Source organism: Scyliorhinus canicula, chromosome 11, assembly GCF_902713615.1.
Source record: "Scyliorhinus canicula chromosome 11, sScyCan1.1, whole genome shotgun sequence".
In the NCBI taxonomy this organism is placed as follows: domain Eukaryota; kingdom Metazoa; phylum Chordata; class Chondrichthyes; order Carcharhiniformes; family Scyliorhinidae; genus Scyliorhinus; species Scyliorhinus canicula.
Window position 1 is genome coordinate 148,391,843 of NC_052156.1, and position 23,956 is coordinate 148,415,798.

A 23,956-nucleotide genomic window follows, 5' to 3' on the forward strand; every position below is an offset into this window, starting at 1 on the left:
ACACAACAAATAACAGAAAGGAATCAGGAATCACCCCTAGTCACCATTAACACATACAGTCCCCCAACCCCCCTCTCCTAATGTTCGATGTAATCCAATTCTCGAAAGTGCATAATGAATAACGCCCATGAATTGTAGAACCACTCCATCCTTCCTCTCAGTTCAAATTTGACCTTCTTAAGAGTCAAGAATTCCAGCAGGTCCCCCCCGCCATGCCAGGGCACAGGGTGGAGAAGTTGACCTCCATCCCAACAGGATGGTTGTATCCCAAATTATTAATCTTTTGGATTTCCTTCTTCAATACCATGTCAGAGATTCTTAATGTTGAACTGGAGCCTTGTCCGCTGGTGGCCATTTTGGGGGTTTTGGACTCATCGGTGCTGCAGACGAGGGTGTAGGCGGATGTCCTCGTCTTTGCCTGATTAATAGCCTGGAGGCGAGTTCTGCTTGGGTGCAGGTCTCCCACTCTGTCCGATGCCCCGGCCTGGTTGGGTGACCTCATGGAGTGCCTACATTTGGAGAAGGTCAAGTGCACCATTAAGGGGTCGGTAGAAGGGTTCGACCTAAGATGGCAGCCATTCATTTCCTTTTTTAAAGAGTTGGTCACCGTCAGATGTTAAGGGGGCTTTTAGTTTAATGTTGGGGAGTTAGGGTTGGATGTGTTTCTGATTGTTGGAAGTGCTCTTTTTACATTGTAACTTGAAGCATCCATTTTATATTACATTGTTATTTTGTTATAATGAAAAAGTTTTTAATAGAAATAAGTTTTAAAAAGATTGTAGAATGGGCAGAAAATGACAGATGGATCAGTAAATGAGAGATGGTACATTGTAAGTGAAAGCAACATGAAAGTCTGAATGGACGAAGGCTGAGGGATGAAAGAGGGGAGGAAATTGGGGATTCAGGTTCACAGGAAAATTAAAGCACACCGAAATAGATAAATGTATAAAAGAAGCAAATTATACTGGTGTTTATGGGTGGCATGAGGTGTTAAATATAAAAGCCCAGATAATACTGTACCCCAGTACAATAATTTGAGCACTCTGCAGTTTTAGTGCTTCACGCTAAAGAAAAATAATAAAATCAATCTTCTTTTAAATTCATTTATGGGATGTGCGCGTCGCTGGTCAGACCAGAATATATTGCCCATCCCTAGTTGTCCTTCAGAAGGTGGTAATGAGTTGCCTTCTTGAACCACTGCAATCCTTCAGGTGTAGGTACACCCACTGTGCTGTTAGGGAGGGAGTTCCAGGATTTTGTTCCAGCGACAGTGAAGGAACAGCGATATATTTCCAAGTCAGGGTGGTGAGTGACTTGGAGGGGAACCTCCAGGTGATGGGGTTCCCAGGTATCTGCTGCTCTTTAGTGGTCGTGGGTTTGGAAGGTGCTGTCGAAGGAACCTTGGTGAGTTACTGCAGTGCACCTTGTAGATGGTACACACGGCTGCCACTGTTCGTTGGTGGTGGAGGGTTAAATGTTTGTGGAAGGGGGAGCAATCAAGCAGACTGCTTTGTCCTGGATGGTGTCGAGCTTCCTGAGTGTTTGGAGCTGCAGTCATCCAGGCAAGTGGAGAGTATTCTATTACACTCCTGACTGGTGCCTTGTAGATGGTGGACAGGCTTTCAGGGGTCAGGAGGTGAGTTACTCGCCGTAGGATTCCTAGCCTTTGACCTGCCCTGGAAGCCACAGTAGTAATGTGGCTAGTCCTGATCAGTTTCTGATCAATGGTACCCCTAGGATATTGCATTTATATAGCACCTGTCATGATCTGAGGAGTCCCAAAGTACTTTCCAGCCAATGAAATACTTTTGAAGTGTACTCCCTCTTGTAATGCAGCAAACATGGCAGCCAATTAATACACAGCAGGCTCCCACAATGGTAACAGGACCATTTTATTTAAGGTTTATTGAGGGATAAATGGTGGCCAGGACGTCAGTGATATATTCTGTTCTTCATATACCATGGAATCTTTATGTCCAAATAAGGGAACAGACAGGACTTTGGTTTAATGTCTCGTGTGAAAGACAGTACTTCTCATGGTGCAGCTCTCCCTCAGATCTGCACTGCAATGTCAATCTTGGCTTTTGTGCTCAAATCCTGCAGTGGGGCTTGAACCCACACCCTTCTAAATGATCTGCAAATAGGAATAGGGACAGCGTGTAACATTGCAACATTTGATACTAAAATAGGTGGGAAAGCAGGCAGTGAAGAGGAGATAAAGAGTTTACAGACAGATATAGATAGGCTAGGAGAATGGGCCACAATTTGGCAGATAGACTTTAACGTGGATAAGTCTGAGGTTATCCATTTTGCCTGAAAAAATTAGAAAGGCGAGTTATTACCTAAACGGGAAGATTCAAAGTGCATCTGGGCAGAGGGATCTGGGTGTCCATAAATCGCAGATAGTCGGTAAGCAGGTACAGCATGTAATTAAAAAGGCAAATGAAATTTAGCGTTTAATGTGAATTGATTGGAGTATAAATGCAGAGAAGTGTTGTTACAATTGTATAGGGTGTCAGTGATACTACACCTGGAGTATAGTGTCCAGTTTTGGTCTCTTTATTTGAGGAGGGTGGCTTTGGAGGCAGTTCAGAGGAGGTTCACCAGATTGATTCCGGGGATGAAAGGGGTTTTTTTTAGAAAACATTTTAGTGAAGTATTTTTAATTTTCACAGTTTAACAAATTAGCATTGTAAACAGCCTAGCGGCCCGACACATGTAACAATATTACAATAACATAACCAACTATCACCCCGCCCTAGCTCCTAACTACCCGTATATTAGATTCCCTGTCTCTTATTTTACTGCCATGTCTCTCATTTTTCTCCCCCCCCCCCCCTTTCTGCTGATGTTCAGTTTTCCTTTAAAAAGTCGATGAACGGCTGCCACCTCCGAGCAAACCCCTGAATTGAATCTCTCAAGGCGAACTTTTCCAGCCTGAGAAACCCCGCCATGTCACTAACCCACACTCCTGACTTTGGAGGCTCCAAGTCCCTCCACCCCAGCAAAATCCGTCTCCGGGCTCCCCCCCCCCCCCCCCCCCCCCCCCACACCTCCGGGACCCCAGATCCTCTGATACCCCAAATATTGCCATTTCTGCCCTCGGAGTCACCCTCCCTTCCAGGACCTCTGACATGATGTCCGCAAATCCCTGCCAGAATCCCCTCAACTTCGGACATGCCCAGAACATGTGTACGTGGTTCGTTGGGTTACCCCCACACCGCCCGCACGTATCCTCCACTTCCTCCAAAAACCTACTCATCCGGGCCACTGTCATATGAGCCCTATGAACCACCTTGAACTGGATCAGCTAAGCCTGGCACACAACGAGGATGAATTGACTCTTCAAGGCCTTTTCCCATAGTCTGACTTCCAACTCCTCCTCCACTTCCTCTTCAACTCCCCGATAGGGACCCCTTCCCACTCCATCAACTCCTTGTATATCTCTGAAACGCTCCTCTCCCCAACCCCCATTTTTGATATCATCTTATTCTGTAGTCCTCTTAGGGGGAGGCGCGGAATTCTTAGAACCTGCCTCCGGACAAAATCCCGTACCTGCAGGTACCAAAACCCGTTCCCACCCGGCAACTCAAACTCCTCCTCCAATGCCTCCAGGCTCAGGAAGCCCACCTCAACGAAGAGATCCCCAAATCTCTCAATCCCTGCCCGCTGCCACCTCCTCAAGCCCCTGTCGAGTACCCCCGGAACAAACCAGGTGTTTATCACAGATTGGTGACCACACTGATGCCCCTCCAATCTCATGAGCTGTCTCCATTGTCCCCATACCCTCAGGGCTGCGACCACCACCAGGCTTGTGGAGTACCGAGCCGGCGAGAACAGCAGGAACGCAGTTAGTAAAGCCTCCAAACTCTTACCCTTGCAAAATTCCACCTCCACTCACTCCCACACTGACCCCTCCCCTACTACTCACTTCCTAACCATCAATATGTTGGCGGCCCAGTTAATAGTTGGGATGAAAAGGTTGATGTATGAGGAGAGATAAAACAGTTTCAGCTTATACTCGCTCAGTTTCAGCTTATACTCGCTGGAGTTTAGAAGAATGACAGGGGATCTAATTGAGGTATATAAAGAGGGATTGATAAAATAAAATATTGTGGATGCCGGGATTCAGAAATAAAAGCAGAAAATGCTGAAAATATTCAGCATTCTCTCTCCCCACAATTACTGCCAAATCTGCTGAATATTTCTGGCAGTGTTCACGAGCATGCTGCTCAGCATGATGAGATACAAATTCAAAGAACCGTTCAAAGAACTGGGGCTGTTTCTGCTCGTCCAAAGGAGTGTGGTGGGTGATTTGATAAAGGTGATAATGAAGGGTTGTGACTGGGTAGGTAGAAAAAGATTCTTCCCAGTAATTGAGTGGTCTTGAATGAGGAGACATAGACATTAAAACTAAATGTGTGAGATTTAGCCCACAAAATAGGAGAAATCTAATTTTACGCATGAGGGCCAGTGCTTGAAGCAGGAGATTGTATCAATATTGAAGGACAGGATAGGCAAGTATTTAAAGAAGTGGAATTAATGAGGAAGAGGTGGGACACAAGAGATTGGGAACATTGCTTACGTGCAGGCGAAGCACCACCACAAACATGTAATTTGTATGAATTCCAATTACATTTGATACACTTTTGGGATGTTTATGAGAAGAATGAGGAAATGTTATACAATTGCGTATTATTTTGTAATCCCCAGCTTTTCCTTCTCCTGTTTTCTCATTGGTATCCTGTGCTGTGGACTTTGACTCTTCACCCAGATAGTTGAACAAAAAATGCCAGTTTCATTTTTGTAAAATAGGAAGTATGATTTAATTCTCTTGGTGTGGAGCAAAAATGAAAGTTTGCAATAAAAAGATTGTTCAAGCTGAGTGTTTACAGACGGGTTTTGCTATTATCGATTTGAAATTGAAGGGATTTCCAAAGTTTGCTGTTTCGCGATGAGAAAGTCACTTTTGTGTAAATAGTATTTTCATTTTTGGTGTATCTGAATCATTGCATCGGAAGTTGTTACTTCCTTTTAAAGATGTGTTCTATATTTGAAAATAAATAGGCTTTCAAACGACAGATCACTGGTCTCAAATCCGATTACTGTCTTGAGATCTCCCAATTCCTTCATTTCTGGTTTGTCGCATGTACCCGATTTCCTTCGATCTATGCCTTCAGCAAACAGGGCCTTAAGCTCTGGAATCTCCTCCCGAAAAACACTTTTTCCAAACTTCTGGTCGCCTATCCTAATAACTTCCTATATGCCTCAAATTTTCTCTCAGCGCTTGTTGCTGTTTTACTGTGTTAAAAGTAATGTTTCTTCTCAGCTGTCCATGCGAGAATCTGGAATGTACTGAGCAGTGTGTTAAACAGACTACACAACAAAGAGGAATTCGGGGGAACATTGGTTAAAGGTGCACTATAAATTCAAGATGTTGTCATTGTTAATGTTTGAGTAATATTCAATGTCACTGTCTTCATTGGTTTCAGCTCGGACTTTCCCAGGAATTTAGAATGATGGCCATGCAGCCACGAAGGATTCGCTTGAAACCGTGGCTCTTGGCACAGGTGGACAGTGGCCACTATCCTGGGCTTCAGTGGCTGGATGATCAGCACAAACATTTTCAGATCCCTTGGCGGCATGCCACCAGGCACATTCCTACCCAGGATGATGACAACACTATCTTCAAGGTGAAGTGGACAACTCTGTAGCTCCTTGTTTGCTTTCATAGAATCATAGAATCCCTACAGTTCGGAAGGAGGCCATTTAGCACATCGAGACTGCACCGACCCTCCGAAAGAGCACGCACACCCTACCCTATCCCCATAACCCCAGTTAACCTGCACATCTTTGGACACTAAGGGGAAATTTAGCATGGCCAATCCACTCAACCTGCACATCTTTGAACTGTGGGAGGAAACCGGAGCACCCAGAGGAACCCACGCAGACACGGGGAGAACATGAAAATCCACCCAGTCACCCTAGGCTGCAATTGAACTCGGGTCCCTGGTGCTGTGAGCTAACCACTGCGTTACAATGCATATGTGCTGCAATTTGTTCTGCATGTTATAACGTGTAAAGAAATAGCATTTTACAACCCCCTGATGCCTCAAAGTCATTTACAGCCAGGGAAGGTGGGGAATGGGGGAGGGGTTTGCATTGTTGTCACTATGGGGGAATGGGGAGGGGTTTGCATTGTTGTCACTATGGGGGAATGGGGAAGGGGTTTGCATTGTTGTCACTATGGGGGAATGGGGAAGGGGTTTGCATTGTTGTCACTATGGGGCAATGGTGGAGGGGTTTGCATTGTTGTCACTATGGGGCAATGGTGGAGGCGTTTGCATTGTTGTCACTATGGGAGAATGGGGCAGGGGTTTGCATTGTTGTCACTATGGGGCAATGGGGGAGGGGTTTGCAATGTGACTGGGGGAATGGGGAAGGGGTTTGCATTGTTGTCACGATATGGGGGAATGGGGCAGGGGTTTGCATTGTCACTATGGGGCATTGTGGGAGGGGTTTGCATTGTCACTATATGGGGGAATGGGGGAGGGTTTTGCATTGTTGTCACTGGGGAAATGGGGGAGGAGTTTGCATTGTCACTATGGGGCATTGGGGAAGGGGTTTGCATTGTCACATGGGGAAGGGGTTTGCATTGTCACTCGGGCAACGGGGAAGGGTTTGTATTGTTGTCACTATATGGGGGAATGGGGCAGGGGTTTGCATTGTTGTCACTATGGGGGAATGGGGAAGGGGTTTGCATTGTCACTATGGGGCAATGGGGAGGGGTTTGCATTGTCACTATATGGGGGAATGGGGGAGGGGTTTGCATTGTTGTCACTGGGGCAATGGGGGAGGGGTTTGCATTGTTGTCACTAAGGGGCAATGGGGAGAGGTTTGCATTGTCACTATGGGGCATTGGGGGAGGGGTTTGCATTGTCACTATGGAGCAATGGGGAAGGGGTTTGCATTGTTGTCACTATGGGGGAATGGGGAAGGGGTTTGCATTGTCACTATGGGGCATTGGGGGAGGGGTTTGCATTGTCACTATATGGGGGAATGGGGAAGGGTTTGCATTGTCACTATGGGGCATTGGGGGAGGGGTTTGCATTGTCACTATATGGGGGAATGGGGAAGGGGTTTGCATTGTCACTATGGGGCATTGGGGGAGGGGTTTGCATTGTCACTATGGGGGAATGGGGGAGGGGTTTGCATTGTCACTATGGGGGAATGGGGGAGGGGTTTGCATTGTTGTCACTGGGGCAATGGGGGAGGGGTTTGCATTGTCACTATGGGGCATTGGGGTAGGGGTTTGCATTGTCACTGGGGGAATGGGGAAGGGGTTTGCATTGTTGTCACTATATGGGGAATGAGGCAGGGGTTTGCATTGTTGTCACTATGGGGGAATGGGGAAGGGGTTTGCATTGTCACTATGGGGCATTGGGGGAGGGGTTTGCATTGTCACTATGGGGGAATGGGGGGAGGGGTTTGCATTGTCACTATGGGGGAACGGGGAAGGGGTTTGCATTGTCATGGGGAATGGGGGTTTGCATTGTCACTATGGGGGAATGGGGAAGGGGTTTGCATTGTCACTATGGGGCATTGGGGGGGGGGTTTGCATTGTCACTATATGGGGCAATGGGGAGGGGTTTGCATTGTTGTCACTAAGGGGCAATGGGGGAGGGGTTTGCATTGTCACTATATGGGGCAATGGGGAAGGGGTTTGCATTGTTGTCACTATGGGGGAATGGGGAAGGGGTTTGCATTGTCACTATGGGGCAATGGGGGAGGGGTTTGCATTGTCACTATGGGGCAATGAGTTAGAGGTTTGCATTGTTGTCACTTTGGGGCAATGGGTGAGGGGTTTGCATTGTTGTCACTATGGGGGAATGGGGAAGGGGTTTGCATTGTTGTCACTATGGGGGAATGGGGAGGGGTTTGCATTGTTGTCACTATGGGGAAATGGGGAAGGGGTTTGCATTGTCACTATGGGGGAATGGGGAAGGGGTTTGCATTGTCACTATGGGGAATGGGGAAGGGGTTTGCATTATCACTATGGGGGAATGGGGAAGGGGTTTGCATTGTCACTATGGGGCATTGGGGGAGGGGTTTGTATTGTTGTCACTGTGGGGGAATGGGGAAGGGGTTTGCATTGTCACTATGGGGCAATGGGGGAGGGGTTTGCATTGTCACTATGGGGCAATGGGGAGGGGTTTGCATTGTTGTCACTGTGGGAATGGGGAAGCGGTTTGCATTGTCACTATGGGGGAATGGGGAAGGGGTTTGCATTGTCACTATGGGGCAATGGGGGAGGGGTTTGCATTGTTGTCACTATGGGGCAATGGGGGAGGGATTTGCATTGTTGTCACAATGGGGCAATGGGGGAGGGGTTTGCATTGTTGTCACTATGGGGCAATGGGGGAGGGGTTTGCATTGTTGTCACTATGGGGCAATGGGGGAGGGGTTTGCATTGTTGTCACTATGGGGCAATAGGGAAGGGGTTTGCATTGTTGTCACTATGGGGCAATGGGGGAGGGGTTTGCATTGTCACTGTGTGGGAATGGGGAAGGGGATTGCATTGTCACTATGGGGCAATGGGGAAGGGGTTTGCATTGTTGTCACTATGGGGCAATGGGGGAGGGGTTTGCATTGTTGTCACTATGGGGGAGGGGTTTGAATTGTTGTCACTATGGGACAATGGGGAAGGGGTTTGCATTGTTGTCACTATGGGGCAATGGGGAGGGGTTTGCATTGTTGTCACTATGGGGAGGGGTTTGCATTGTTGTCACTATGGGGGAGGGGTTTGAATTGTTGTCACTATGGGACAATGGGGAAGGGGTTTGCATTGTTGTCACTATGGGGCAATGGGGAAGCGGTTTGCATTGTTGTCACTATGGAGGAATGGGGAAGGGGTTTGCATTGTTGTCACTACGGGGCAATGGGGAAGGGGTTTGCATTGTCACTATGGGGGAATGGGGAAGGGGTTTGCATTGTCACTATGGGGCATTGGGGGAGGGGTTTGCATTGTCACTATGGGGCAATGGGGAGGGGTTTGCATTGTTGTCACTATGGGGGAATGGGGAAGGGGTTTGCATTGTTGTCACTATGGGCAATGGGGGAGGGGTTTGCATTGTTGTCACTATGGGCAATGGGGGAGGGGTTTGCATTGTTGTCACTATGGGGCAATGGGGAGGGGTTTGCATTGTTGTCACTATGGGGCAATGGGGAGGGGTTTGCATTGTTGTCACTATGGGGCAATGGGGGGGGTTTGCATTGTCACTATGGGGCAATGGGGAAGGGGTTTGCATTGTCACTATGGGGCAATGGGGAAGGGTTTGCATTGTTGTCACTATGGGGCAATGGGGGAGGGGTTTGCATTGTTGTCACTATGGGGAGGGGTTTGCATTGTTGTCACTATGGACAATGGGGAAGGGGTTTGCATTGTTGTCACTATGGGGCAATGGGGAGGGTTTGCATTGTTGTCACTATGGGGCAATGGGGAAGCGGTTTGCATTGTTGTCACTATGGGGGAGGGGTTTGCATTGTTGTCACTATGGGAGGCAATGGGAAGGGGTTTGCATTGTTGTCACTATGGGGCAATGGGGAGGGGTTTGCATTGTTGTCACTATGGGGCAATGGGGAAGCGGTTTGCATTGTTGTCACTATGGGGGAATGGGGGAGGGGTTTGCATTGTTGTCACTATGGGGGAATGGGGGAGGGGGTTGCATTGTCACTATGGGGCAATAAGGAAGGGGTTTGCATTGTTGTCACTTTGGGGCAATGGGGGGAGGGGTTTGCATTGTTGTCACTATGGGGGAATGGGGGAGGGGTTTGCATTGTTGTCACTGGGGCAATGGGGGAGGGGTTTGCATTGTTGTCACTGGGGCAATGGGGAAGGGGTTTGCATTGTCACTGTGGGGGAATGGGGGAGGGGTTTGCATTGGTTGTCACTATGGGGCAAATGGGGAGGGGTTGCATTGTTGTCACTATGGGGCAATGGGGAAGGGGTTTGCATTGTCACTATGGGGGAATGGGGAGGGGTTGCATTGTTGTCACAATGGGGGAGGGTTTGTATTGTCACTATGGGGAATGGGGAAGGGGTTTGCATTGTTGTCACTATTGTAATGTTGGGGGAGCGATAGCCGCATTGGACCAGCAAGCTCCCACAAACAGCAATGTGAAATGACTATACCATCAGTTTTCTTTGTGATGCGGTTTGAAGAATGGAACCCCAGGAAAGAACATCCTCAGATAGTGCTGGTGGCGCTTATTCATCTTCCTGAGGGATGTTTAAAGGTCTCATTTGAAAAAAACGTCACCTCTGACAATACAGACTGAAATGGAGACCAAGCTAAAAAAGGGGAGATCTCATGAGGGGCTAACAAAAAGTTTGATCAAAGTGAAAGGTTTAATGGAGAAGATTGGAGACAAGAATGTAATGCAAGAACCACAGCTGATGGGCAAAGTTTATTTGCTTTATTTTCCTGAGTGATTGTGTTCTTCCCCTACCAGGCCTGGGCGGTGGCGGACGGGCAAATATCACCAAGGAGTTGATGGGCCAGATCCTGCAAAATGGAAAGCAACCTCCGCTGTGCCCTCACAAGAGCGGGAGTTCAAACTGATTTATGATGGCACCAAGGAGACCCCCATGCAGCCATACAAGATCTACCAAGTGTGTGACATTCACATGGGGGAAACATCACTCCAGGTATAGGAGCTACGTGAAATTCCAGAATATTGCTCAGGCCCACCCAACCTTCTTCCCTTTTTTGTTTTATTCCACCCTCAAAAAGAGGCAAATGTAAAATTCATTACATCCCATGTTGACCTTTTCGCACTCCCCTCTCACAGCATTAATGCAAAGGTTTACAAAGAGTGATGTGGAAAAACAGCTCACCTAGTGGTTATTGGTGCTGGACCAGCAGCTCGAGAATCAGGGTAACCAACCATTCTGTATTTTACAGGATCATCCTGTGGTTCAGCTGATTGTCCCGCACCTTACTTCACGCAATGTCATTTGCAGCAGCAACTGGGAAACGGTTTCGGAGACTTCTCTTGTTGCTGCCTTCTGGCCCCCTCTCTCCCACCGCCTTCTGGCCCCCCTCTCTCTCCCTCTCCTTCTGCCCCCTCTCTCTCCTTCTGGTCCCCTCTCTCTCCTTCCCTCCCTGTCTGGCCCCCGCTCTCTCCCTCTCCTTCTGGCCCCCTCTCTCCTCCTTCTGGCCCCTCTCTTTCCTTCCCTCTCCTTCTGCCTCCGCTCTCTCCCTCTCCTCTGGCCCCCTCTCTCTCCCTCTCCTTCTGGCACCCTCTCCCTCCCTCTCCTTCTGGCCCCCTCCTCTCTCCCTCTCCTTCTTGCCCCCTCTCCCTCCCTCTGCCCCCCTCTCCCTCCCTCTCCTTCTGGCCCCTCTCCCTCCTCTCCTTCTGGGCCTCCGCTCTCTCCCTCTCCTTCTGGCCCCTCCTCCCTCCCACTCCTTCTGGCCCCCTCTCTCTCCCACTCCTTCTGGCCCCCGCTCTCTCATCTCCTTCTGGCCCCCTCCTCCCTCCCTCTCCTTCTGGCCCCCTCTACCTCCCACTCCTTCTGGCCCCTCTCTCTCCCACTCCTTCTGGCCGCCTCTCCTCCCTCTCCTTCTGGCCTCCTCCCTCTCCTTCTGGCCCCCTCTCCCTCCCTCTCCTTCTGGCCTCCGCTCTCTCCCTCTCCTTCTGGCCCCCGCTCTCTCCCTCTCCTTCTGGCCCCCTCTCCCTCCCTCTCCTTCTGGCCCCCTCTCCCTCCCTCTCCTTCTGGCCCCCTCTCCCTCCCTCTCCTTCTGGCCTCCGCTCTCTCCCTCTCCTTCTGGCCCCTCCTCCCTCCCACTCCTTCTGGCCCCCGCTCTCTCCCTCTCCTTCTGGCCCCCTCCTCCCTCCCTCTCCTTCTGGCCCCCTCTACCTCCCACTCCTTCTGGCCCCCTCTCTCTCCCACTCCTTCTGGCCGCCGCTCTCTCCCTCTCCTTCTGGCCTCCTCCCTCTCCTTCTGGCCCCCTCCCTCCCTCTCCTTCTGGCCTTCGCTCTCTCCCTCTCCTTCTGGCCCCCCTCCCCCTCCCTCTCCTTCTGGCCCCCTCTCCCTCCCACTCCTTCTGGCCCCCTCTCCTCCCACTCCTTCTGGTCCCCGCTCTCTCCCTCTCCTCCTGGCCCCCGCTCTCTCCTTCTGGCCCCCTCTCCCTCCCTCTCCTTCTGGCCTTCTCTCTCTCCCTCTCCTTCTGGCCCCCTCCTCCCTCCCTCTCCTTCTGGCCCCCTCTCCCTCCCACTCCTTCTGGCCCCCTCTCTCCCCACTCCTTCTGGTCCCCGCTCTCTCCCTCTCCTCCTCGCCCCCGCTCTCTCCCTCTCCTTCTGGCCCCCTCTCTCTCCTTCTGGCCCCGCCCCTCTCTCCCTCTCCTTCTGGCCCCCTCTCTCTCCTTCTGGCCCCCTCTCTCTCCTTCTGGCCCCCTCTCTCTCCTTCTGGCCCCCTCTCTCTCCTTCTGGCCATCTCTCCCTGCCTCTCCTTCTGGCCTCCGCTCTCTCCCTCTCCTTCTGGCCCCCTCCTCCCTCCCTCTCCTTCTGGCCCCCTCTCCCTCCCACTCCTTCTGGCCCCCTCTCTCCCCACTCCTTCTGGTCCTCTCTCTCCCTCTCCCCCTCGCCCCCGCTCTCTCCCTCTCCTGCTCTCCCCCGCTCTCTCCCTCGCCCCCGCTCTCTCCCTCTCCTTCTGGCCCCCTCTCTCTCCTTCTGGCCCCCTCCCTCTCCTTCTGGCCCCCTCTCTCTCCCACTCCTTCTGGCCCCCTCTCTCTCCCCCTCCTTCTGGCCCCCGCTCTCTCCCTCCTCCTACTGGCCACCTCTCTCTCCCCTCCTTCTGGCCCCCGCTCTCTCCCTCTCCTGCTCTCCCCCGCTCTCTCCCTCTCCTTCTGGCCCCTCTCTCTACCCTCTCCTTCTGGCCCTCTCTCTCCCTCTCCTTCTGGCCCCTCTCTCCCACTCCTTCGGGCCTCCGCTCTCTCCTCTCCTTCTGGCCCCCTCCTCCCTCCCTCTCCTTCTGGCCCCCTCTCCCTCCCACTCATTCTGGCCCCCTCCTCCCTCTCTCTCCTTCTGGCCCCCTCCCTCCCCCTCCTTCTGGTCCCCTCTCTCCCTCTCCCTTCTGGCCCCCTCTCCCTCCCTCTCCTTCTGGCCCCTGCTCTCTCCCTCTCCTTCTGGCCCCTGCTCTCTCCCTCTCCTTCTGGCCCCCGCTCTCTTCCTCTCCTTCTGGCCCCCGCTCTCTCCTTCTCCTTCTGGCCCCCTCTCCCTCCCTTCTCCTTCTGGCCCCCCTCTCTCCCTCTCCTTCTCCTTCTGCCCCCGCTCTCTCCCTCTCCTTCTGGCCCCCTCTCTCTCTTTCTGGCCCCCTCTCTCTCCTTCTGGCCCCCTCTCTCTCCTTCTGGCCCCCTCTCTCACTCTCTCGGCCTCCCCACCCAATTCATTTTTTTTCCAATGAAGGGACATTTAGCATGGCCAATCCGCCTACCCTGCACATCTTTTTGGTTGTGTGGGCTAACCCACACAAACACAGGAGAAATGTGCAAACTCCACACAGACAGTGACCCAGAGCCACGATTGAACCTGGGACCTCGGCGTCGTGAGACAGCAGTGCTAGCCACTGTGCTGCCCCCTCTCTCCCTTCTGGCTCCTTCCTTCTGTCTGTCTGTCTCTCTCTCTCTCTCTTTTTCTTTCTCTCTTCCCCTCTTTCTCTCTTTCCCCCTTTCTCTCTTTCCCCCCTTTCTCTTCCCCCCTTTCTCTTCCCCCTTTCTCTTCCCCCCTTTCTCTCCCCCCCTTCTCTTCCCCCCTTCTCTTTCCCCCCTTCTCTTTCCCCCTTTCTCTTTCCCCCTTTCTCTTTCCCCCCCTTTCTCTTTCCCCCCCTTTCTCTTTCCCCCTTTCTCTTTCCCCCTTTCTCTCCCCCCCTTTCTCTTTCCCCCTTTCTCTCCCCCGCTTTCTCTCCCCCCTTTCTCTCCCCCCCTTTCTCTCCCCCCCCTTTCTCTCCCCCCCTTTCTCTCCCCCCCCCTTTCTCTCTCCCCCCCTTTCTCTCCCCCCCTTTCTCTCCCCCCCCTTTCTCTCCCCCCCTTCTCTTCCCCCCCCCTTTCTCTTCCCCCCCTTTCTCTTCCCCCCTTTCTCTTCCCCCCCCCTTTCTCTTCCCCCCCCTTTCTCTTTCCCCCCCCGCTTTCTCTACCCCCTTTCTCTTACCCCCTTTCTCCACTTCTGGCCCTTTCTCTTCCCCTCTCTCTTTCTCCTTTTCTCTTTCTCCTTTCTCTTTCCCCTTTCTCTTCCTCCCCCCTCGCTCTCCCCCCCCCCGCTCTCCCCCCCCCCCTCGCTCTCCCCCCCTCGCTCTCCCCCCCCTCGCTCTCCCCCCCCTCGCTCTCCCCCCCCCTTGCTCTCCCCCCTCGCTCTCCCCCCTCGCTCTCCCCCCTCGCTCTCCCCCCTCGCTCTCCCCCCTCGCTCTCCCCCCTCGCTCTCCCCCCTCGCTCTCCCCCCTCGCTCTCCCCCCTCGCTCTCCCCCCTCGCTCTCCCCCCCTCGCTCTCCCCCCTCGCTCTCCCCCCTCGCTTTCCCCCTCTCTCTCCCCCTCTCTCTCCCCTCTCTCTCCCCCTCTCTCTCCCCCTCTCTCTCCCCCTCTCTCTCCCCCTCTCTCTCCCCCTCTCTCTCCCCCTCTCGCTCATCCCCCCCCCCCCTCGCTCCCCCCCTCGCTCTCCCCTCTCTCTGCCCCTCCCCCTCGCTCTCCCCCCCCCTCGCTCTGCCCCCCCTCGCTCTCCCCCCTCTCTCTCCCTCTCTCTCCCCCCCCCCCTCTCTCTCCCCTCGCTCTCCCCCCCTCTCTCTCACCCCCTCTCTCTCCTCCCTCTCTCTCCTCCCTCTCTCCCCCCTCTCTCTCCCCCTCTCTCTCCCCCTCTCTCTCCCCTCTCTCTCCCCCCTCTCTCTCCCCCTCTCTCTCCCCCTCTCCCACCCCCTCTCTCTCCCCCCTCTCTGTCCCCCTCTCTCCTCTCTCCCCTCCTCTCTTCTCCCCCCTCTCTCCCCCCTCTCTCTCCCCTCCCTCCCCCCTCTCTCCTCCCCTCCTCTCTCCCCCCCTCTCTCCCCCTCTCTCTCCCCCTCTCTCCCCCCTCTCTCCCCCTCCTCTCCCCCTCTCTCTCCCCCTCTCTCTCCCCCTCTCTCTCCCTCTCTCTCCCCCCCTCTCTCTCCCCCCTCTCTCTCCCCCCTCTCTCTCCCCCTCTCTCTCCCCCCTCTCTCTCCCCCCTCTCTCTCCCCCTCTCTCTCCCCTCTCTCTCCCCCCTCTCCTCCCCTCTCTCTCCCCCTCTCTCTCCCCCTCTCTCTCCCCCGCCTCTCTCTCTCCCTCTCTCTCTCCCTCTCTCTCTCCTCTCTCTCTCTCCCCTCTCTCTCCCCTCTCTCTCTCTCCCCCTCTCTTCCCCCCTCGCTCTTCCCCCCCTCGCTCTTCCCCCCCTCGCTCTTCCCCCCCTCCCCCTCGCTCTTCCCCCCCTCGCTCTTCCCCCCCTCGCTCTTCCCCCCTCGCTCTTCCCCCTCGCTCTTCCCCCCTCGCTCTTCCCCCCCTCGCTCTTCCCCCCCCCTCCTTCCCCCCCCTCTTTCTCTCTCTCTCTCACTCCTTCTATCTCTCGTTCGCTCTCTTTCCTTTTGTCTCTCTGTCTGTTACACATGCCTTCTGACTCTCTCTCTCTGACTCCTCTCTGTTAATTTCTTTCACTCCTCTCTCTCATTCACTCTCTTTGACTCCTCTCTGTCTCGTTCTCTCTCCTCTCTCACTCTCTGTGTCTCTCTCTTTTTCACTCCTCTCTGTGTGTCTCTCCATAGGACCATAGAAAGGTTATGGTGCAGGAAGAAGCCATTCAGCCCATCGTATCTGTGCCTGCCAAAAAAGAAATGAGCCGCTCATTTTAGTCCCATTTTCCAGCACCTGGTCTGTAGCGATTTACAGAATTTTGGGCACTGATCCAGGCACCTTTTTAAAGGAGTTGAGCATTTCGGCCTCTTAACACCCACTTAGACAGTGAATTCTAGATGCATCCACCCTCTCAGTGAAAATTATTTTCCTCGTGTCCCCTCTAATCCTTCTGCCAATCACCTTAAATTCATGCCCCCCGAATAATTGACCCATCAGCGGAGGGGACGAGAGGGGGGAGGGGGCTGGATGGGGCGAGAGCGGGGAGGGGGCTGGATGGGGCGAGAGCGGGGAGGGGCGGGGAGGGGAGCGGGCGAGAGTGGGGATGGGACCCTATCTGGGCCCCTCAATTAGTCACTCCTTAGCCGCCTCTGTTCTGAGGAAAACAATCCTTGTCGACCTCATCTCTCCTCATAGCTGCAATTTCCAAACACTGGCAACGTTTTTGGAAATGTTCTTTGTGCCCTGTCCAGAATAATTCTATCCCATCCTAATGAGGTGACCAGAACAGTACACACAATTCCAGCTGGGCCCTAACCAGCATTTTAAACAGTCCTATCATTACAGCCCTGCTTTTGTATTTAATACCTCGCCCAATTAAGGAAAGAATTACATCTGCTTTCTTGACATCCTGGTCCAGCTCTCCGGCCACCTTCAAGGACCTGTCGATCTGCACTAAATGTCCCTCACTTCCTCAACCCCTCTCAATACCTTCCCATTTAACTATTCCCTTGCTTTGTTTGCCCTCCCCAAATGCATTACATTCTCATTGTCTGGCCCCCTCCCCCTCTCTGGCCCCCCTCCCACTCTGGCCCCCCCCCGCTCTGGCCCCCTCCCCCGCTCTGGCCCCCTCCCCCGCTCTGGCCCCCTCCCCCGCTCTGGCCCCCTCCACGCTCTGGCCCCCTCCCCGCTCTCCCTCTCCTCCAAGTGGTGTGTGAGAGACTCCACAATCTCAAACTCCTGTCTGTGACGTCCTATTCGAGGTAATTTCATTCTCCAGGTCCCTATCCCTTCCATACTGAAGTTGAAATTCAAAGCAAAGAGCACTTGTTGTGGGGATACTGGGCCATGCATAAGGTGGTATTAATCCCTCTGGCCCATTTTGTACTCCCAGAAATCACCAGTGTCAATCTCATGAGATGTTTCTCTGCTACATGTCTGATTTGTATCCCTGTTGTTGATGTATAATATCCGTGCCGCAAACCATACAATATCTCAAGTATGTATGTTTACATTACATATATAATATATATAGGTATTATATATAACAATTGGGATGTGTTTAACCGTGTCTGCAGGCAGTTCATTCCAGATCATAACAACTTGCTGTGTACATTTATTGTCCTCTGTCACCTCCTGTACAACTCTGCCCTGAATAATTTCCCTGGTTCAGCACTTGTATTGTTTTATGGAGGAAGTGTTCCAATGCTGGCCAGAGCTGAAGGTTGTACAATCTTTGTCTTCCCTGCGTGCAAACATTTTTGTAAAAACAAAAGGAAATGTTTTGGGTGGAGTGGAAAGGAAAGGCAAACTGCAAGTATTGGAAATACACAGCAGGGGTAAAGAGAAAAGCCTGGCCAGCCATTTTGAATTGATCCCTCATTAGAATTCAAATTCCTTCTGCGAATGAGTGACTGAATGTGTCTTTCTCTTTCTCTCAGAGACCGTTGAGTATGAAGTGGAAGATGATGAAGAGGTAAGTATGTCAATGGTTTTAATCACTCTCAAAGCAACAGCTCAAGCACGTAGGGCCAAACGATCTCCTTCAGTGCTGTATGGTTCTGTGGCTTGCGTGCCCACTCAACATAAACCAGCATTCTGTTGAGTCCAGCCCTGCAATTTAAAACACTGAATTTCTAGTACACTAGCCCCCTGGAGGAAGATTATTTCTGACCTCTGCAGGATGCACCTGTAGGGCTGAAAATTAACCCTTTCCAGAAACTGCCTCAAACTTTGAGCTCTTAGGATTAAATTCCGAGGATAGGATTTCAAAACCTGCCGCCTGTTCCCTTGAGTTAGAAGGTCAATGTTCAAAATGACATATGGATCAGACAAGTGCTTCCCTCTAGAAGGAGAAGCCAAAACAATGAGACACAACTTAAAATGAGATCTGGCCATTCGGGGATGAAATCTGGAAAGATGCTTTCACACAGTATGGACATTTGGAACTCTCTCCTCTGCAAGATTGTAGATGCTGAGACTCTACTGGAGATTTCCTGATGGAGATTGAGAGGTTATTGTTGGATAAGGGTATCAAGAAATCTGGAGCAAAGGCAGGTAAATAGAGTTGAGGTACACGTCAACCATAATCTAATAGCCATGATGTGGAGATGCCGGCGTTGGACTGGGGTGAGCACAGTAAGAATTCTTACAACACCAGGTTAAAGTCCAACAGGTTTGTTTCGAATCACTAGCTTTCGGAGCACTGCTCCTTCCTCAGGACCTTCCTCAATGCTTCGGACCTGAGGAAGGAGCTAATGATTTGAAAGAGGGCGCTAGCTATGAAGAGAGGTTGAGTAGATTAGGATCATTTTCATTAGAAAGACGGAGGTTGAGGGGGCCTCATTGAGGTCTACAAAATCATGAGAGGTATAGACAAGGTGGATAGCAAGAAGCTTTTTCCCCAGAGTGGGGGACTCAATTACTAGTCGTCACGAGTTCAAGGTGAGAGGGGAAAAGTTTGAGAGATATGCGGGGAAAGTTATTTACGCAGAGGGGGGTGGGTGCCTGGAACGCATTGCCAGCAGAGGTGGTGGGTGCCTGGAACGCGTTGCCGGCGGCGATGTTAGAGGCGGGGACGATAGCGTTAGTTAAGATGTATCTAGACAGATATATGAATGTGCAGGGAGCAGAGGGATACAGATCCTTACAAAATAGGCGACAGTTTTAGATAGAGGATCTGGATCGGTGCAGGCTTGGAGGGCCGAAGGGCCTGTTTCTGTGCTGTAATTTTTCTTTGTTCTTTGAAACAAACCTGTTGGACTTTAACCTGGTGTTGTAAGACTTCTTACTATAATCTAATAGAACAGCGGAACAAGCTCAATTTGTTGAATGGCCTCATCCTCTTCCTGCAAAGCCATCTTGATCCTTTTCCTAGCCCAGAGACATTGAGGTCAGTTGTTGTGCCCTACTAGTAACCCCCGACTAGTAACCCCCGACTAGTAACCCCCGACTAGTAACCCCCGACTAGTAACCCCCGTGAGATCACTCTCACACATTTAAGAATATGAACTGGACCTGACTGATGGGTAGAGCTCAGTTCACATCATGGGCTGCACCTGCCCAATGAACCAACACTGTTGCTAACTGAACCTGGTGTGACTTGCTGATTTTTTACAAAGTCATGTTTGACAATGTCTTAACAAAGCTCAACTCTGTAACTGATTTATTTCTCTCTTTGCAGCAACAACTCCAAGATTTGTTCCCATCAATGACCTTAAAAGGTGAGAATGGGCTTCACCATTTGCTTTTGTTTTTTGACAAGGGAAGTAAATTCCTTGGTGTGGATTGAGATTACTTCTTCTTTGACAATCCCTCATAATTGAGGATGGTTTGTTTTCAGTCCAGTTCGGTGGGTCCAGAGATGAATGAAGTCTAATGCATGCTCTGCAGATTCTGCCACATGCAGGACAAGTGGTGCTTGGAAGGTTGGGCAGATAAATTGTTGGGGAGTATTGTACACTCTCCAATGCTTTGACTTCATGTCTGTGAGTTCCCAACAAAGTCTATTGATGCGTTCAGTGCCTTCCCAAATGAGCCTTCTCCATTTTAGTCAGTCACATGCATCCTGTCTTTCTTCATCCCAAGATATGGTAAATGGGCCACATTATCTCGCCATTGATCTTAATTGATATGGGGGGGGGGGGGGGGGGGGGATGCTGTGCTGCGGGAGTAGAAAATGAGCTGGAGCTGAGTTTCTGAGTGAGTGCACAAGTGCCATCTGCCATTGAAGATCAGTGATTTGGATTGAAAACGGCATAGGTTGAACAGCTTTTGTATGTTTTGTAAATTACCTTTGCCTTTGGGTTATATGCTGGGATGGTGGTTTGCCTTTGGGTTATATGGGTTATGGTGGTTATATGCTGGGTTATGATGGTTTTGCCTTTGGGTTATACTGGGTTATGGTGGTTATATGCTGGGATATGGTGGTTTTGCCTTTGGGTTATATGCTGGGTTATGGTGGTTATATGCTGTGGTTTATATGGGTGTGGGTTATGTTGGTGCTGTTGGATATGGTTTGCCTTGTTATGCTGGGATATGGTGGTTTTGCTTTGGGTTATACGCTGGGTTATGGTGGTTATATGCTGGGTTATGGTGGTTATATGCTGGGATATGGTGGTTTTGCCTTTGGGTTATATGCTGGGTTATGGTGGTTTTGCCTTTGGGTTATATGCTGGGATATGGTGGTTTTGCCTTTGGGTTATATGCTGGGATATGGTGGTTATATGCTGGGATATGGTGGTTTTGCCTTTGGGTTATATGCTGGGTTATGGTGGTTATGCTGGGTTATGGTTTTGCCTTTGGGTTATATGCTGGGATATGGTGGTTTTGCCTTTGGGTTATATTTGGGTTATGGTGGTTTTGCCTTTGGGTTATATGTGGGTTGGTGGTTATATGCTGGGATATGGTGGTTTTGCCTTTGGGTTATTTGCTGGGATATGGTGGTTTTGCCTTTGGGTTATATGCTGGGTTATGGTGGTTATATGCTGGGATATGGTGGTTTTGCCTTTGGGTTATATGCTGGGTTATGGTGGTTATATGCTGGGATATGGTGGTTTTGCCTTTGGGTTATATGCTGGTTATGGTGGTTTTGCCTTTGGGCTATATGTTGGGTTATGGTGGTTTGCCTTTGGGTTATATACTGGGTTATGGTGGTTATATGCTGGGTTATGGTGGTTTTGCCTTTGGGTTATTTGCTGGGATATGGTGGTTTTGCCTTTGGGTTATATGCTGGGTTATGGTGGTTATATGCTGGGATATGGTGGTTTTGCCTTTGGGTTATATACTGGGTTATGGTGGTTATATGCTGGGTTATGGTGGTTATATGCTGGGATATGGTGGTTTTGCCTTTGGGTTATATGCTGGGTTATGGTGGTTATATGCTGGGATATGGTGGTTTTGCCTTTGGGTTATATACTGGGTTATGGTGGTTATATGCTGGGATATGGTGGTTTTGCCTTTGGGTTATACTGGGTTATGGTGGTTATATGCTGGGTTATGGTGGTTATATGCTGGGTTATGGTGGTTATATGCTGGGTTATGGTGGTTATATGCTGGGTTATGGTGGTTATATGCTGGGATATGGTGGTTTTGCCTTTGGGTTATATGCTGGGTTATGGTGGTTTTGCCTTTGGGTTATATACTGGGTTATGGTGGTTATATGCTGGGTTATGGTGGTTTTGCCTTTGGGTTATATACTGGGTTATGGTGGTTTTGCCTTTGGGTTATATGCTGGGTTATGGTGGTTATATGCTGGGTTATGGTGGTTTTGCCTTTGGGTTATATGCTGGGTTATGGTGGTTTTGCCTTTGGGTTATATACTGGGTTATGGTGGTTATATGCTGGGATATGGTGGTTTTGCCTTTGGGTTATATGCTGGGTTATGGTGGTTATATGCTGGGTTATGGTGGTTATATGCTGGGATATGGTGGTTTTGCCTTTGGGTTATATGCTGGGTTATGGTGGTTATATGCTGGGATATGGTGGTTTTGCCTTTGGGTTATACTGGGTTATGGTGGTTATATGCTGGGATATGGTGGTTTTGCCTTTGGGTTATATACTGGGTTATGGTGGTTATATGCGGGATATGGTGGTTTTGCCTTTGGGTTATATGCTGGGTTATGGTGGTTATATGCTGGGTTATGGTGGTTTTGCCTTTGGGTTATATACTGGGTTATGATGGTTATAGCTGGGTTATGGTGGATTTGCTTTTGGGTTATATGCTGGGTTATGGTGGTTTTGCCTTTGGGTTATATACTGGGTTATGGTGGTTATATGCTGGGTTATGGTGGTTTTGCCTTTGGGTTATATGCTGGGATATGGTGGTTTTGCCTTTGGGTTATATGCTGGGTTATGGTGGTTATATGCTGGGATATGGTGGTTTTGCCTTTGGGTTATATACTGGGATATGGTGGTTTTGCCTTTGGGTTATATGCTGGGTATGGTGGTTTTGCCTTTGGGTTATATGCTGGGATATGGTGGTTTGCCTTTGGGTTTTTGCTGGGATATGGTGGTTTTGCCTTTGGGTTATACTGGGATATGGTGGTTTTGCCTTTGGGTTATATGCTGGGATATGGTGGTTTTGCCTTTGGGTTATATGCTGGGTTATGATGGTTCTGTTGTTGAGGCTCATGCTTTGTGTGCCATTGTGGAGTAGGTGGAGGATGGTGACCAATTTCTGAGGGTAGACAAATTTGAGGAGGATCAGCTTTCAGTTGACAGAGTCAAAGGTTTTCTGAGGTTGAGAAAGGCCATGTGGTTGGTACTGTTCCTAGCATTTTTCTTGGATTTTCTAATCAATGACTATCATGTCTGTGGTGCCTCACGATGGGTGAAAAATGCTCTGCAGCTCCTCAAGGAGCTCTTTGACAACTAAGAGGAGGCAATTTAGGAGGATCCTTGTGATAATTTTCCCTGTGGCAGAATGCTGGGAGACTGCTCTGCAGTTAGTGCAAATGAACTTGTCTCCTTCTTGAATATTGTTATAATGACCGGGTCCCTGAGATTACTCTGCATGCTCTCCTTTTCCCTGATGAGGGATATGAGGTTGTGCAGCCAGGCTAGGAGTGTACCTTCATTGTGTTTCAGAACATTGGCATTTACACCAGGGGCTTCGTCGTTTTTCAGCTTTGTTCTGGACTGGAATGGTGCTGAAACTGAGCCAGATGAGGCATTGAAGAATGGAGTTTAGGGCATTCAAATCGAAGACAGAATGTCAGTTGAGGAGTTCTTCAGAATCTTCTGTCTAGTGAGCACTGACTGCCTCCTTGTTCTGAATAATGGACTTAACAGAATGTGCATGATTAGTGTCAGTAACAAACTCTCCCAGGTCACGTAGAATACGGATTAAAGCTCCCTCCACTGTGCTCCATCAATGTAATGAAATGAAAATTGCTTATTGTCACAAGTAGGCTTCAAATGAAGTTACTGTGAAAAGCCCCTAGTCGCCACATTCCGGTGCCTGTTCGGGGAGGCTGGTACGGGAATTGAACCCACACTGCTGGCCTGCCTTGGTCTTCTTTCAAAGCCAGCTATTTAGCCCACTGTGCTAAATCAGCCCCAACCCCAGGGCAGGAACAGTACGGTTTAGATAGAGTAAGGCTGCCTCTGCACTGTTTCAACAAACACTTCGAGGACACGTACAGCCATGAGTAAGATGCAGATTAAAGCTACCTAAAGACTGCCCCATCACACACTAAAGCCAGTGCCTGACCCAGTCTTCTATTGAGTCCTCCATTTACTTTTTAAGAACAATATTGATACACTATCAATTACGACGAGACAAAGTAGAATGTAATTGAGGCTTTATTACACAGAGGTTTGTGGCCTCCTACTGCAGCTGATGAAATGGCTGCTGTACGGGGAGCACACACATTTATACTCCGCATACTGGGCGGAGCCAGCAGGCAGGGATCTACCCCCGTACCTGTAGTACAGGGGCCTTATCGTAAAACACAGTATATACATCAGTGGTGACTACAAATATTTTCACTTTTATTTTTCCTCTCTTTTGATTTGTGCCAGAAAATGCCAGCCTACCACCATACCCAACGCAGACCTGGCCAAAACAGGAAGTTACGTGCCTGATTCGTGCATGAATGGAGGACTTGCTACCCGACGCTAACGCAAGGGGACCTTGCCCATGCAAACCTTGATCACAGTGGAACTGTCATCAGCCGAACCTTGCCCATGCAGGCCTCATTCAACCTAATGCTCCTCCAGTCGCTCAAGGAACTCTTAATCCTCTCCCAGCACAGCCAGTGGATCAGTTCTCATCTCTGACTACATCTGAAATGTTTATCACTCTCTGCCAGGTAGTGTTGCCGCTTTTT

General features: G+C 50.5%; 1 pseudogene; it reads left to right on the forward strand.

The window, feature by feature from the left end:
* The first annotated feature begins 5,470 nt into the window (after window positions 1-5,470).
* Window positions 5,471-23,956, forward strand: part of LOC119973486 — a 33,383-nt pseudogene continuing 14,897 nt past the window's right edge.